General features: G+C 38.8%; 1 protein-coding gene and 1 long non-coding RNA gene across 5 annotated transcripts in view; one reads left to right on the top strand and one right to left on the bottom strand.

Annotated features, from left to right (window-relative positions):
* The window catches only part of RASEF (RAS and EF-hand domain containing), a 210,715-nt gene that overhangs the window by 178,099 nt on the left and 15,600 nt on the right, over positions 1-17,016 (bottom strand). The window lies entirely within an intron of this gene.
* LOC112644655 (uncharacterized) overlaps positions 1-17,016 on the top strand; it is a 52,510-nt gene that overhangs the window by 25,910 nt on the left and 9,584 nt on the right. The window contains exons 3-4 of the long non-coding RNA XR_007414147.1: positions 1,365-1,486; positions 12,455-12,567. This is a non-coding gene — a long non-coding RNA (uncharacterized LOC112644655). The remainder of the gene's footprint in view (positions 1-1,364; positions 1,487-12,454; positions 12,568-17,016) is intronic.

Here is a 17,016-nt window from a genome sequence, read left to right as displayed (position 1 = left end):
TAACCATGTAAAGAGAAGAGGTAGGGTAGAATTGTTTTGTGTGATTCCAGAAGACACAGTACCATGGGCAGAGCTTCAGGGAGTAGATTTTATCTTCATATAAGAAGAAATTTCTGAGCACTGGCTGGTTGGAAGAACCAGAATGGAAGACAGCTTCAGATTCCTGAGAAGGGTTTGTGCCCAACTGTCAGAGAATATAATGATGAGATTGCCATCTGACCACAGATCTTCAAGAGCAAACATGGTCAGACCTAAAACAGAATTTAGGATAAAGCAGTGGATGAAGAAGAGATGGATACTTACAAGTCTTGGAGGAGGTAGTAATGATCCTGGTAGCTAAGCATCTCCAGAACTGAACCCTGCGATCCAGCCCAAACCACTGGTGTCATGGAGGGATCAACAGTTAGAGTCTTGCCTTAAAGAGTGACCATTTCGGATCTGATAGCAGCATGGTAATCAGTGGTCATTCTCTCATACAAGATACTTTCCTGAACATAGGAAATAATTTCCTGGTCAGGAGAGAGATGTGACCATGAGAAATAGGACATGCCTCCAACCATTTCAGATTAGAAACCATTATTTGCTGCTCAAATGCCACCAATTAAAAAGCTATTTAATCCAAGTCATGTGAGAAAACTAATATTCATGCTCACTATTTGACTAAACATAAAACAAGTCAATATTCCTGGCAACTCTTCTTCATTACCATCATATTATAAAACATAGTTAACAGGCAAAGTCTTGTTGTTGACTAGAAATTAAACCTCAACTTTAAAATTCATGTCACATGCTTAGACACATTGATGTTTGTGGTGTCTTGGTCTGAGGAACTTATGAAGGACTCATATGTCCAATAAGGTAGCCAGAAGCTATGTGAGGCTACTTAAATAATTAAAATTTAAAAATTAATGTTTAATACAAATCAAATTTAAAAAATTAAAAGTATAGTTCCTTAGCCACATTTCAGTATTTTTGCTTATAGTCATATGTAACTAGTGGCTACCATATAGCACAGATACAGAGCTTTTCCATGATTATAGAAAGTTATATTAAACAGCACTGTTCTATAGTCTATATTGAGTTTCTATCTATGTGTTTTTCTCCCTTTTATAAATGGAATCATTCCACATATACACTTATGTGTCTCAGTTCTTCTGCTCAATATTATGTTTGTGAGGTCCATGTGTTTTTGCTCTTAGCAGTACTTCTTTCACTCTCGTTTAGTAATGAATTGTATCAACCACAATTTATCTATCCATTCTACTCTTGATGGGCATTTAGATCATATCTAGTTTTGACTATTACAAATACTGCTGCTGTGAAAATTCTTTTGATGCATATATGTATGTGATTTTGTTGAATAGATACCTACTAGTAGAATTGCTCAACCCACTGTTTACCGAAATATCAAATGAAATAATGGAATGGAATGGAATGGAACACAATATAATAAAGTAGAAATAAGAATCCATCACATGTATTAAGGGTAAGTATTGTTTTTCACAAAAAAATGTTTTTGTTCAGTCATACACGTATGCTGAGAAATGATATAAAATGTATTTCTGTGGACCACAATAAATACAATTTGTAAGCATTAGATGGATGATCTCTAAAGTCTGTATTTCTAGACCAAAGTGGTTCAAAACTAAATTTTGCAGGGTGGTGGGGGTTTTTTCTTTGGGGAGGAGAGTAGGGATAGTTCAAATGAGGGAAAAGGGAAGTCTGTGCTTGGCGGTCCTGGTCCTTGGTGGTCATTTCCAAAAATGAACTAGGAACATGTGGACCAGTACACCAAGTCTTACATGGCATAATTCTAGAAGCCTTTAAATTGAATACTCCTAGAAGTAATGCATCAACACAACACAAGAGATATTTTCCCAGAGATATTTTGAGAAGGCAAAAGAGGTAGAAGAAAGTAGAAGGATGTACTTGGCAAACTTGCTGTTTCCCCATCTTGCCAGGACCCTATAGAATGAGACCATGGACACTGGGACTTCGGTGGCTGGGTTGATGTTAACCAACACAAACCCTGCTTCACTCCCAAGCACCTGGGCCTAAGCACTTAGGCAGAATTCCAAGATCAGGGAATTCAAACACCCAGGCATCTTTGTCTTAGTTCTTTTTACTCAAACTAACTTATGTCCACCCAGCTGGATATATGTGGAGATGATGTTCTTGTCATTGACAACTGGGACTCCCAGTGTGTTAATCACACCTGTATGCTTTTTGCTCATCCTGGTACCTCTGCCTGGAAAGCCTCTCTCTATCCTCTTTGGCTGCTAAACTCATAGATGTTGCTATGGCTGGCTCAGCTAACCTGCTTCTTAGAATTTCAAGCTAAATCCACCACTCCTTTCTCTATGCAATTACTGCTGTTGTACTAGTGAAATTGTAACTTAAAATCTCTTTCTTTTTTAAAAGATTTTATTTACTTATTCATGATAGACACAAAGAGAGAGAGGCAGAGACATAGAGGAGAAGCAGGTGCCCTGTGGGGAGCCGGATGTGGGACTCGATCCCAGGATCACACCCTGAGCTGAAGGCAAAAGCTCAACTGCTGAGCCACCCAGGTGCCCCTAAAATCTTTTTCTTTCAACACCTGTTTGCCCAACTAGCTTTTCCTCATATATGATAAGTGATGTTATCTTTATATCTCTTAGCACCAAGCAATACTAGGCACATAAAAAGCACTTAATAAATAACTAATTAACATGTATGGATTAAAGACAATGTCTGTGAAACTGGCTGATGGCTGGGTTTGTTACACACAAGATATAATTTATGTGCAAAACACAGAACCTAAAAGGCATCAAGAAAAGTAACACATAACATCATTGCCCTAAAAAACAAAAACCACCACAGAAATGTCTCTCCTACAAAGAATTTACTCTTGTGAAACGCCTTTTCTCTGAGCAACTGGCTTATTTTTCTTTTCTGAGCAATGAGAAGTTTGTGATTCATCATGCTCACCTCTTTCCAGGCCCAGGAAAATTCAGAGTCAATTGTGCAGTGACTTTACAATTACGAAAGGATAAAAAGAGCACACAATTCTATGTGCCCCCCCTGCCTTTATTTATTGATCTGATTTTTATTTTCCTTTTGCCTTGATATTATTGTTTTATAAAATGAAACATATTTTTTAATTTATATACATTTTTTCTAAACACCTCAAGAATCTCTTAGGAAAAAGTAGGGAGTATGTAGGTAAATAATAACATATGAAAAATGTTTTTAAGTACTTATAAAACTACTTTCTTACATAATGTGGTAAACAAAATTGAAAATTATATGGTAATATGCAAACGTTTTTCTCTATACCTCACTCCTGGAAACAAAAAAATATAACCAGGGGATCCCTGGGTGGCGCAGCGGTTTGGCGCCTGCCTTTGGCCCAGGGCGCGATCCTGGAGACCCGGGATCGAATCCCACATCGGGCCCCACATCGGGCTCCCGGTGCATGGAGCCTGCTTCTCCCTCTGCCTGTGTCTCTGCCTCTCTCTCTGTGACTATCATAAATAAATAAAAATTTAAAAAAATATATAACCAGTTCAGATCATCTCCCAGAGTCAGTGTCCACTCGTATTCACTGCTAGTTGGGTTCTATTTCAGATGAAGGAGTCTGGTGTGGCTCAAAGATGCCCATACCTTGCCCTTGGCTGACTTGTAACCATGCAACTGCTCAAAACATTCAGCTTTATTTGCAGGATCCCAGCCCAGGAGTCCTGCTCACTATAAACAACATGCCTGATGTCTAAAACACCAATGCATGGCTGTCTGAGACACAAGAGTCTTCTGCTTCTAGCCATTCAGTCTTGTTAACACCACCAGTTAATATTAGCTTCAAATTTTATTCTGGAAATGTTGTAGAAGCCAAAATCTCTGACTAGTAGCAGGTAAAAATCAGACCGATCCACAGACACTGGCACCTCCTTAAATGTATTACATTTATAGCTTTAAAGCTCGCTTTGACTAGATTATGAAAAATGGGCATTTCCTACACATACCATGACTGTCACTGGACAATCAAAGATTTATATTATAAATCAAAGTGAATCTGTGATTCAGTTTTTAAAATTCCAATTCAAGTGAAATTCCTTTGAATCATCTTTAATAAGGCTATTTAATTCAAAAGCAATTATCTAACAAAGAATTACATCATCAGGATTGGTGTAAGCACTTGGGCAAATACACTCATATTTTTATTTCAATTAATTAATTACATTATAATTTATAAAATGGTCAGATAGACCAATGGAACAGAATATAAAAATCTAGAAAAAAATAAATACATATAAGTATTTGGGTGACTTACCATTTGGGAGGGAAAAAGGTTAGATTCCCAAACTTGCCAAATTCCAGATGGACAAAATATTTAAATATAGAAGAGGAAATCATAAAGCAGCAGAAGAAAATTTAAACAACCTCTGAAATCTAAATGCAGGGGAGGTTTTTTGTTTGTTTGTTTTTTGTTTTTTGCAAAACAAAACCAAAACCAACAAAATTAGAGACCATAAAGAGATTTCATTATATTAAAATTTAATGCTGGCACATCAAAACAAGACTACAGAAAATCAAAAGGCAGATGACAAACTGGTAAAATATTTTGTAAAACACATATTAGGACACTGACATATTTCTACTTCAGCATCCAATGCAATATGTGGCAATTATCTGGATTCTAAATGTTTACAAAGGAGGTTTGTGAAAACCAATTTTGTAGCCCTTAGCCACTCATCTACTTCGACAGGATCAAAGGGTTTAAGTTGGAGAGGCTAGAAGTTGGAGTTGAGAGAATTTATTTAGAAACTGCTGTTGATGTACTATGGGTAACAGCCATGAATGGGGTAGCACTTGGTCCTTCTCTGAAGCCTAGAGACAGATAATTTAAGACTTCGCAAGGAACTTAGTGTGCACATCCTGAAGTACACAGTGTGGGATGGACTGGTATCTGACTCAACTCTGAACTTTAAAAAATGCCCATAGATAAGGGGCAGGCTGAAGTAACTATGTGAGCAAACCAGAGAAATACCTTTGGGAAATCATAGCAGGTCAGAGTACGTAATCTGGGGAACAGATGTGGAATCCACACTGTGAATATCAACTGGGGGGTCATTTTTTAAAAAAAGATTTTATTTATTTCTTCATGAGAGACACACAGAGAGAGGCAGAGACAGAAGCAGTTTCCTCACAGGGAGCCCAATGTGGAACTCGATCCCAGAACCCCACGATCATGACCTGAGCCAAAGGCAGATGCTCAAACACTGAGCCACCCAGGCATCCCAAATGGGGGTCACTTTTCAAGGGACCAAGGAGGGGCACCTGGGTAGCTCAGTGGTTGAGTGTCTGCCTTTGGCTCAGGTCATGATCCTGGGGTCCTGGGATCAAGTCCGCATCTGGCTCTCCATGGGGAGCCTGCTTCTCCCTCTGCCTATGTCCCTGCCTCTCTCTCTGTGCCTCTCATGAGTAAATAAATAAAATCTTTAAAAAAAAAATTCTTTAAGGGATGAAGGAGGTAACATTAGGTGTCACTTTGGGTCATTCAAACCAGGTCTCCTACTGAAGACAACTGAAAAATCTAAGTAAAAGGTTTTTTTAAGCCATCTTGAAAGTATGAAAAAGCTAACTAAAGGGTAAGGAACTACCTAGCTGAAAGCCTTGGAAAAGCTGTAACCCAGTGTGGGGAGTCTAGTTTTTGAAACCACCTCTTCCCTAGGGCATGTTCCTCTCTAGCAAAGGCAGCAGAGAGGGGCCAGACAGTGGTTTTTCATAGGCTCTTGAGGACAGAGGGAATCAAGAGAAAAATCCCGACCTACTAGGACAATGACCCAAGGCAATGAGTCATGGGTTTGGTCCAAACCCTAGGAAAAGAGTGAACAAAAAGTAAACTAGTCTTGGGACCTGGACTCTTCTAGGACGTCAAGAAAAACTCAATCCCTAAAACTGGATAAAGTTGATGCCATGTTAGTAGTGCCCCAGGGACCAAACAGAATCAAATAAAAGCACCTGCTGGAGGAACATAAAACCATCTTAGGGCTCAAATTCTCCCACAAATAATTTTTCAAAAACAATGTTCCATATAATAAAAGAAAACAAGGCTCATTAGGACATACACTACCATGAACAAAACCTAGCACAGGGGATCCAGGGTGGCTCAGCAGTTTGGCGCCTGCCTTCGGCCCAGGGCATGATCCTGGAGTCCCGGGATCAAGTCCCACATCAGGCTTCCTGCATGGAGCCTGCTTCTCCCTCTGCCTATGTCTCTGCCTCTCTCTATCTCTCTGTCTCTCATGAATAAATAAATAAAATCTTTAAAAAAAAAACTAGCACAAATAAGATACAATAGAAGGGCACTCAGAGGGCTGTAAATTATAAGACATAGGCTTTATTTTAAAACTTTTACTTATTTAAGAAAGAGAGAGACAAAGATATCAAGAGAGAGCATGAGCAGGGAGAGGAGGGATAAACAGGGTCCTGGCTAAGCAGGGAGCCCGACATGGGGCTCAAACCCTGGACCCAGATCATGACCTGAGCTAAAGGCAGACCCTTCACTGACTGAGCCACTCAGGCATCCCCAGACATCGGCTTTAAAACAAATGTGGTAACTATATTCCAGAAAATAAAATCTTGGAATGAATTTGAAAACTTTAAAGAGTAGCAAGTTTAATAAAGAAACAGAAGTTCTGGGATCCCTGGGTGGCGCAGCGGTTTGGCGCCTGCCTTTGGCCCAGGGCGTGATCCTGGAGACCCGGGATCGAATCCCACGTCGGGCTCCCAGTGCATGGAGCCTGCTTCTCCCTCTGCCTGTGTCTCTGCGCCTCTCTCTCTCTCTCTGTGACTATCATAAATAAATAAAAATTTTAAAAAAAATTAAAAAAAAAGAAACAGAAGTTCTAAAACTGAAAGACAAGAAGAAAAAATTTAAGAACTTAACAAACAGGATAACACACCATGATGTGCATGAGTTTAATATTCAAATGAAGGATTGGTTTAATATTCCAAAATCAATCAATGCAATTCATCATGTTAACAGAATAAAGGAGAAAAATTGTATCACTTTACTAAATGAATAAGAAACATGAGATCAAATGCAATATCAATTCATGACAAATACTCTAAGCAAACTAGAAGTAGAAAATGTCCACAATCTGATGAATGTCAAGTATTTAAAACCAACAATCAACATCAATCTCAATGATGAAATTTTAAACTATTTCCCCTATGACTGAGAAAAAGGCAGGAATGACAGCTCTACCATTTCTGTTCAACATCATCCTGAAGGTCCTAGCCACTGCATGAAGACCAGAAGACAAAAGGCAAAAATGTTGGAAAGGAAGATGTAAAACTGTCTCTATATTCAGGTAACATTGTTATTTATATCCTCTTAAATCTAGAAACAAATATTAAATATAAGAAGTGAACTTGGCAAGGTAAGGGGATACAATGTTGATATATATTATATATATATATATAATTTTTATAAAGATTTTATTTATATAAGAAGGAGAGAGCATGAGTGGGGAAGAGGAGGGTGAGAAGGAGGAACAGACTCTGGAGTTCACCAGGAGGTTGACCACCAGGCTCAATTCCAGGACCCTGAGATCATGACCTGAGCCCAAGGCAGACGCTTACTCACTGAGCCACCCAGGAGCCCCACAATGTTGATATACAAAAATAATTGTATATTTTGTACTAAGGGCAAACAAAGAAAATAAAAATTTACAAAAATAAGTCCATTTACAGTAGCATCAAATAGCAGAAAATACTTAGGAATAAACTTAACAAAAGATGCACAAACCTCTACAGTTTAATACCTAACACATAGTTAATAAATATTATTTTTGTAAATGAAATAAATGGAAATGCAAACCATGTTTATGGATTGGAAGACAGTATAGTATTAGTATAAGGATAAACATAGATCAATAGGATGGAGTAGAGACCTACATTTATATAGTCAGGTGAAGTTTTATAACGATATCGTGGCTATTCAGTAGGGCAAGGACAATCTTTTCAACACGTCGTACTAGAAGAATTGGATATCCACATGGGAAAAGAAATAAACATCACTCAAATATTTTTTTTAAATTTTTATTTATTTATTATAGTCACAGAGAGAGAGAGAGAGAGAAGCAGAGACACAGGCAGAGGAAGAAGCAGGCTTTATGCACCGGGAGCCCGACGTGGGATTCGATCCCGGGTGTCCAGGATCGCGCCCTGGGCCAAAGGCAGGCGCCAAACCGCTGCGCCACCCAGGGATCCCCATCACTCAAATATTAATTCAAAATGATAAACCTAAATCTAAAACTATAAAAATTCAATAAAGAAACAGAAGATTTTTGTGACATAGTGGTAGGGAATAATTTCTTAGATAGGATATAAAAAGCACATGCTACAGAAAAAACAGAAATCTCACAGAGGAAGACATAGACATGGCCAACATGCATATGAGAAAATGCTCTGCATCACTTGCCATCAGGGAAATACAAATCAAAACTACAATGAGATACCACCTCACACCAGTGAGAATGGGGAAAATTAACAAGGCAGGAAACCACAAATGTTGGAGAGGATGCGGAGAAAAGGGAACCCTCTTACACTGTTGGTGGGAATGTGAACTGGTGCAGCCACTCTGGAAAACTGTGTGGAGGTTCCTCAAACAGTTAAAAATATACCTGCCCTACGACCCAGCAATTGCACTGTTGGGGATTTACCCCAAAGATACAAATGCAATGAAACGCCGGGACACCTGCACCCCGATGTTTCTAGCAGCAATGGCCACTATAGCCAAACTGTGGAAGGAGCCTCGGTGTCCAACGAAAGATGAATGGATAAAGAAGATGTGGTTTATGTATACAATGGAATATTACTCAGCTATTAGAAATGACAAATACCCACCATTTGCTTCAACGTGGATGGAACTGGAGGGTATTATGCTGAGTGAAGTAAGTCAGTCGGAGAAGGACAAACATTATATGTTCTCATTCATTTGGGGAATATAAATAATAGTGAAAGGGAAAATAAGGGAAGGGAGAAGAAATGTGTGGGAAATATCAGAAAGGGAGACAGAACGTAAAGACTGCTAACTCTGGGAAACGAACTAGGGGTGGTAGAAGGGGAGGAGGGCGGGGGGTGGGAGTGAATGGGTGACGGGCACTGGGTGTTATTCTGTATGTTAGTAAATTGAACACCAATAAAAATAAATAAATAAATAAAAAAAAATAAAATAAAAAAAAAAAAAAAAAAAGAAAAATACTGTTAAAGTAGACTTAATCAAAATGAACAAAGTTTGCTACTTGAAAGACAGCATTAATAAAATGAAAAAACAAGCCACAGATTGGGAGAAAGTACTTGCAAATATATATATATATTTATATATATATATATATAATAAAGAACATATATCTCAAATATGTAAAGACTTTTTACAAGTTGATAAGAAAAACAACTTTAAAAGAAAAGGCAAGCTAATTGAATAGACACTTTATGAAAGAAAACATACAAATGGTCAATAAGTACATAAAAAAGGACTACCAGTATCACTAGTCATAAGGGAAATGCAAATTCAACACACAATGAGATATCACTGTACACACATCAAAGTGACCAAAAATAAGACTGACGATACCAATTGTTGGTGAGAGTGTAGAACAGCTCTACGTCTTATACACTTATGGTAGGAACCTAAAATTGTGTAACTATTTTGGAAATTGACATCTAAAAAGAAATGTTGTGCCAGAAACAAATCCCATTCTGAAGGTCTGGCGTTTGCTAGAGCCAGGCAGAAGGTTTATGTATACAATGGAATATTACTCAGCTATTAGAAATGACAAATACCCACCATTTGCGTCAACGTGGATGGAACTGGAGGGTATTATGCTGAGTGAAGTAAGTCAGTCGGAGAAGGACAAACATTATATGTTCTCATTCATTTGGGGAATATAAATAATAGTGAAAGGGAATATAAGGGAAGGGAGAAGAAATGTGTGGGAAATATCAGAAAGGGAGACAGAACGTAAAGACTGCTAACTCTGGGAAACGAACTAGGGGTGGTAGAAGGGGAGGAGGGCGGGGGGCAGGGGTGAATGGGTGACGGGCACTGGGGGTTATTCTGAATGTTAGTAAATTGAACACTAATAAAAAATAAATTAAAAAAAAATAAAAAAAAATAAAAAGAAATGTTAAAGTTTTTACATGTAGCATATGACCCAGCCATTCTTCACCTAGGCATCTACCCAAGATAAATAAAATCACACGTCCACACAAAGGCTTGTACATGAATGTTCACTGTAGAATTATTTGCAACTGCCAAAAGCTCAAAATGTCCAAGTAAATAAACAAAATGTGGTACATTCATACTATGAAACACTATACAGTAATGAAAAGGAATGGATTACTGATACATGCAACAACATGGATAAATCAAAATCCTTGTGCTGAGTTCAAGAAGCCAGACACAAAAGAATACATACTGTATGATTCTATTTATATAGAATGCTAGTTAATCCACTGTAACGAAAAGTTGCCTGAGGCCAGGGCCCAAAGGTGAGATAGACTGCAAGGGGACACAAGGAAAATCTGAAAGGTAATGGAAATGTTCTATATCTTGACTGTGGTGTTAATTTCCTAAGTGTAACTTTCAAAACTTATCAAATTGTATACTTTAAATGGGTGCAGTTTTGTTTTACGAATTGTACTTCAATAACATTAAAAGAGAAAAAAAACTAGTAAGAGGAACATCACTTAGATCACTTAGACATACTTAGACTATACACAAATTTATGATTGTGTAGAGAAAGCATATTTACATACTCTCTGTACATGGCCAAGCAGTTACAATTTCGCTGGACAATAAGCAATATATTGTAAATCCTTGAACATTTAGCAGAACCTTATCTAGTAGTGTTTCTAGATAGCATTCCTCATTATTTTTCAATTCTTCCAATGAGAAAGAATATATTCTAGACACAAATTAAGGAAAGCATTAGAAGATTTTAGGTATGAATGTAGTTTACTTTAAATGAACACAATTTTTTTAAAAAATGAATTTAATCAGCAGGGTTTTTCTTCCTACTGTTAGATAGCTTGACTTCTATTAAATCATTGTTATTATCCAATTTGTTACAGCACTCCAAAGCATTCATTATCTATGGTTGAATTATAATAATTTAAAAAAGCAGTCAGGGCATTTGTACTACATAATAAAGTCAGTGAAATGTTAAACTTATGGAGAAAACATTCTCATTTTGTTTCTTAAGCAAACTGCTGAGGAAATTAAAACTGTTCATCTTAAAAGAAATGCAAAATCTCAATGCTTAAAATGGACTGTTAGCAATTAGAGAATGGGATTTCATCTGGGAAGAAACAGCCCTCTGGGAGGGCTTTGGGGCCACTGGCCAATAATTAGTTTTCCTCATGGAGCAGTATTTCTCAGAAACACCTGGGGGGCTAGTGACAACTCAGATTACTAGACCCACCCCTAGAGATTTCCCATTCAGGTCTGTGGTGGGGTTGGAGTACTTGTATTTCCAAGTCCCCAGGTAAGGAGGACCATACTTGAGAACATAGTCATCACAGGGAAACCAGAATTGAAGATGATGAGTATAACTTGAACACAAATAAGTGAGGGAAGGAATGATCTCCTCATCAATTCAACCTATTCATTAATCACTAAAATTGAGTTTGGGGAGGAATTGGGGCCATTTTAATTGAGTCCTGGGTGCCATGAGCTGTGCTATGTGAGACTGGTAGAGAAAGGAGAAAAGTAGATGCTGGGTGAAGGAGGGATCAGGGGCAAAGGATCAGGAATGGTCTTGGAAAATATAGAAAGTCCTCTGGGAACAGTGAAGGAGTTCATCAAAGGGAAAGTAGGGAAAGATGAGCCAGGAGGGTGGCGCCAGCTGGTGGGGAATGTCCTTTTCCACCAAGGCACACTGCTCTTCAGAGCTGGAAGTTCTACGTTCTGTGTGATGCAGCCAGATGTGATTTTACAAAGGCATTTCCAATGCTGGCCCTTTGTCCATGCTGGTGGGTCCTCTCATGACAAAACTCCCTCCTCCCCATCCTTTATTCCACCACTCAAAGCCTATTCTCACTTCAAAGACCAGCTGAAGCTCTATTTCACCCCATGTTCCTTCCAAAACACTCAAATCTGTATTCACTTGTCCTACCCCTGATCTATACTTGGCTAGACTTTTCCCTTTTCTCCAATTTATATGTATTCCAGATCTCTTCAACCAATCAGAAAAACCCCTCAGGATAAGGACCAGCATCCCACAATGCCTAGTATGGTGCCAACTGCATAAAAAGAACTAAAAAAACAAAAACATCAAAAAACCCCAAAACCTCATTGCTTGATTGGCAGGTTGCTAATATAATAAATAATCAACATCAATTGTTTTTATTGTTTGTTTTCTTCATGACGGTGGTACTCAAAATGTTGTTCCTGAACCAGCAGCATCAACACCTGGGAATGTGTTAAAAATGCACAGACTCAACCCTGTCCAGACCCACCGAATCACAGCCTGTGTGGAGAGGACCGTAATCTGGATTTTTTAACAAGACTTTCAGGTGATTCTGAGGCATACTCAAGTTTGAGAACCACTGCTTTCTGCAAAGTTTAAATCTCAAAATAGGTTCAGCCAGCTTATAAAAGCTTATAGACAATACAGTGTATAATTTAAAATGCCATTTAAAATTATAAAATTCTATTTTATCATTCTCTTTTATACAATTAAATAAGATATATACAATATTTAATATAGATTATTAGATAATACATAAGATGTATAATTATATTTTATATAATACAATTGTATTTTAAATTACAAAGATAATTTAAATAGGAACAAAAAATAATGTGAAGAGAAAACAAGGATAGAAAACTTACCAGAGCCAGCCATATTCTTGTTCAACAAGGTAAACACCTCCCCTGCCCCCTGTCCTTTATATGTGTTACCAGTGGGCCACCCACGTGGCTCTAAGTTTTCTAAAGCAACACAAGTACACAACTCCATGCCATGAGATGAAAGAAGAGAGGCACTTAGGAGAAGAAGTATTTTCAGAAGTGAGACCTCCCCAGGGCTGCCCCAAGGAGGTGGCCGTGTAATGTAGAGTATGATATTCTCAACAAGCTTCCAGGAAACACTGTGAGCCTCCCAGGGCTGTTTCTCTACAGAAGCTGCTGGTGGCCACAAGCCAGGTGACATTCCACTGGGGTGACATTGCAAAGCTGAGAGACTAGCACCCCTTGGAGGTCTGAATTCAAACCAGGGACAGATTGCTGGGTATTTAGAAGAAGAGATGCACTGGCAGCCTCAGCTACTCCTCTGTAAATACCTTCTTCCCTCAATAGAGCTTCTGATAAACTCTGATAAACTCTAATTCTGGAGATCCCAGGGGCTCCCGACATGGAGCCTGCTTCTCCCTCTGCCTGTGTCTCTGCCTCTCTCTCTCTCTCTCTCTCTCTCTGTCTCTATGAATAAATAAATTTTAAAAATATTTTTTAAATATTAAAAAAAAGAGGAATGGGGTGGAATCTAATGTTTTAAACAGGAGGCAGTAATGTGGAGATCCCAGCCTGCTGTGAGCCAGGGTGCAACCATGTGCACCCAAAAGCACAGGGGGTATAGAATTATTCCCTTCTCACCTTAGTGAATGCAAAGTAACAGTGGTAATTAGAGGGGCTGCCTTCACAACCTTTTGCAGAGTAAAGGTCTCCAAAAAGAATCCTTCACTCACCCCACAGAGAAGCTATTCTGCATTTCAGGGTTGAAACGCACGACACTTAAAATCCTAATCTCCAAATGACCTCTAACATTAGCCACAAATAATAAGAGGTTTGCCTTTATTATTTGCTCTGCTGGAGGGAAATTTAAATTTGGAGACTTGGTATTCACACATGAGATTGCAATGACAAATATATATTAAATGTGAAAAGTGAAAAAGCCCTGTCAGGGTTCATGATTGATTTCTAAGATTTTCCTATGGCTACATAATTCAGAGAATCACCTGGAAGAGTAGGCAAACAACACAATTTTACTTTGTTTCGTTTTCGTCTTTATTTTTTTTAAGATTTTATTTATTTATTCATGGGAGACAGAGAGAGAGAGGCAGAGACACAGGCAGAGGGAGAAGCAGGCTCCATGCAGGGAGCCCCGTGCGGAACTCAATCCCAGGACTCCAGGATCGCCCCCTGGGCTGAAGGCAGGCGCTAAACCGTTGAGCCACCCAGGCGTCCCTCACGTTTATTTTTTAAATTGGTTGTAAAAAGCTAATTATAAACAAACAAATGAATAAATGGATGAATAAAAATAGTTTTTCAAGAAAGCTTAAACATAAAAAGTACTGCATAACCTCTAATAAATCTCAGACCCAAGAGCAAAGGATCCGTTATTTTCTCCCCACCCAGAAATTATTATTAAAGAGGAATGGGGAGCAGCCCCCGTGGCGCAGCGGTTCAGCGCCGCCTGCAGCCCAGGGCGTGATCCTGGAGACCCTGGATCGAGTCCCGTGAGGGGCTCCGGACATGGAGCCTGCTTCTCCCTCTGCCTGTGTCTCTGCCTCTCTCTCTCTCTCTCTCTCTCTCTGTCTCTGTCTCTCTCTCTCTCTCTCTCTCTGAATAAATAAATTTTAAAAATCTTTTTTAAAATATTAAAAAAAAAAAGAGGAATGGGGTGGAATCTAATGTTTTGAACAGGAGGCAGTAAGCTTTCCCTTTAAGAGTTTTAAAGAAACTAAATAGTAAAGATTAGGCTTCGTGGGTCATAAGCTTTTTGTAGAATCTACTCAACCCTGCCATCTCAGCAAGGGAGCAGTCATAGGCAATGTGTAAGTAAATGGGTATGGTCGTGTTCCAAAATAATTTTATTTACAAAAACAGGTGGCCCGAGTTTATGATTCCATGGTTTTGGGAATCCTAAGACTGTCCTGATGCCTAACAGGAAAGTATATGGCAAGCACAAAGGAGTAAGTTTTCCAAAAAAGCCAAGTGGCCCAAGTTAAGAAATTCCTTCTTCACCGTTCCCCTCATGCCTTGTTAGAAGCTCACTCCTGCCTTTAAAACCACAGAGTGAAAAATATAAAATAATAAAATAAAATAAAATAAAATAAAATAAAATAAAATAAAACCACAGAGCGAGACTGCTGGGATCCGTTCTCAAGGTATCATCAAGCACCGTCTAATGATGAATGAAGCCAGGATAAGACAGGGAAGCCACCACATTCTCCCTGTCCCTCAGGCCAGCACCCTCGTCATGGTGGACATCCAAGCCCCCACCTCCAAACAGCTACCCTAAGATGGCAGAGCTATTTCATGTCTTATTACTCATTCTACAATCTTATTCATGCATTCCATAGGTATAGCAGACATGGTAAATTTGCACTGTTGTCTCAAATCTGGTGTAAATCTGAGATGATGCTCACCTAGAATCTAGAATTCTAGATGTTAATCTAGCAAAAATGGCAGATGTCTCTCCTGGAGCATGTCCCTGTGTGCCTCATTCAAATAAGCATCAATGTAACCATCAAAAATCATTTAGGAAGCAATTCAAATATTTACCAGAGTCTTTCTAAAAATATCAGAAAAGACTCAATTCCAATAAAGTGTCTTAAACTCCCACTTCCTTGTTTATTCATTTATTCCTTGATTAAATTCCTGCTTCTTTCAAACTTCCTCACACTGGCCCTCAGGACTGTACTTCCTGCTCTCTCTAAGCTCCTCTTCACCCAGTACAATTCTATCCCCCTGTCTTTCTGGATTTATTTCCTCCTTTCTCTAATTTTATTTCTTTTTCAGTATAACATCTTTGGCCTCCTCCAATTCTGGAGCACTTTTCCCACAATATTCCAATCATCAACACAGATTTCTAGGATTGAAGAAGCCAGAAGGACCGTTAGTCCTCTATATACAATTCGTTGTCACTGTCACATGCAGTATTTGCATCTGAGTTATATGCACAATATAATAAGCCCCATGGAAAATAGACTCTTTAAAACATTGTGAAAAGGGTGCGTGGGTGGCTCAGCCAGTTAAGTATCTGCCTTCAGCTCAGGTCATGATCCTGGGGTCCTGGGATGGAGCCCAACAGAGAACCCCCAGGGTGAACTCTTTGCTCAGTGGGGAGTCTGCTTCTCCTTCTCCCCCTCACCCCTACTCATGTGCTCTCTCAGTCACTCCCTCAAATAAATATTTTTGAAAACCTTAAAACTGTAAAAAGTACACTGTATTATTAAATAACTAAACTATATTTAAAAATAAACCTGTAAATCATAAAAATGAACTGTAAGTTACCCACTAATTCTATTGGGCCAATGGGCATCTATCTACACACACAAACATGAAAGAAAAACACCTGTTTGTTGATGAACTTTCATTTACATGGTATCTCAGGTCTTTGAGGATTCAGGTTTATAGTCTCAGCTTTTCGTTTTGCTTATGATCATGGATTTCACAGCCCTCAGTATTTTTATTCTGTGAATGCTTCACTTTTTATCTTATTCTTAATGACAGTAACATATGGGTGGGGGAGAAGATGCCTAAATAAGAGAACAGCAACAGGGCAGCCCAGGTGGCTCAGTGGTTTAGTGTCACCTTCGGCCCAGGGCCTGATCCTGAAGACCCAGGATCAAGTCCCACGTCAGGCTCCCTGCACGGAGCCTGTTTCTCCCTCTGCCTGTGTCTCTGCCTCTCTCTCTCTCTGTGTGTCTCTCATGAATAAATAAATAAAATCTTTTTAAAGAAAGAGAGAACAGCAACATCTGGAAAAGGCATGGCTCTTGGCCAAGGTTCCCACCTGCATTAAATCATTTGTTAATATACATAATTACCAACTACTCGATTTAAAGGTATTTTCACTCCAATTGCCACAACCTTGCTATAGCAATGATTGTTGAGAAAAGCCTGAAATCCTCACCTGGCTTCAGAAAAAAATGTAATTCAAGAGATTCATCAGCCTTTCCTATCTGCTATGTTCCACGCCCATCTAATCACCAAACAACTGTCCTACTAAAGTAGGGTTT

Source organism: Canis lupus, chromosome 1, assembly GCF_003254725.2.
Source record: "Canis lupus dingo isolate Sandy chromosome 1, ASM325472v2, whole genome shotgun sequence".
Taxonomy (NCBI): domain Eukaryota; kingdom Metazoa; phylum Chordata; class Mammalia; order Carnivora; family Canidae; genus Canis; species Canis lupus.
The sequence above is the reverse complement of the archived record's forward strand: the minus strand, read 5'-3'. Positions and strand labels throughout refer to the sequence as shown.